A 272-nucleotide genomic window follows, 5' to 3' on the forward strand; every position below is an offset into this window, starting at 1 on the left:
TTAGTCCATGTGGGACATAAATAGGATGTGGAGAAGTTCATCAGGCTTTGGGGTATCAAATGACAGGCAAAGCATCTCTAGGAACAAAGCTGGGAAGGAGTACTTTAACACAACCAACTGTGCTTGGGCCTCGGAAGGTGGAATTGGGGAAAATGTGATGGAATCAGATATTGGAATAGTTAAATAAGGCATTAATTAGGGATGACTGAGGGGTCTGGGAAGGAAATGACAGCCAAAACAGAAACTGGTTGTGGAATAAGAGACAAATTAGT

General features: G+C 42.3%; 1 protein-coding gene across 1 annotated transcript in view; it reads right to left on the reverse strand.

Moving 5' to 3' along the window:
- ZMYND12 (zinc finger, MYND-type containing 12) overlaps positions 1-272 on the reverse strand; it is a gene marked incomplete at its 5' end in the record, with an annotated part of 8,383 nt that overhangs the window by 5,451 nt on the left and 2,660 nt on the right. The gene's annotated exons all lie outside the window — the stretch shown is intronic.

This window comes from Acanthisitta chloris, unplaced genomic scaffold, assembly GCF_000695815.1.
Source record: "Acanthisitta chloris isolate BGI_N310 unplaced genomic scaffold, ASM69581v1 scaffold18666, whole genome shotgun sequence".
In the NCBI taxonomy this organism is placed as follows: Eukaryota; Metazoa; Chordata; class Aves; order Passeriformes; family Acanthisittidae; genus Acanthisitta; species Acanthisitta chloris.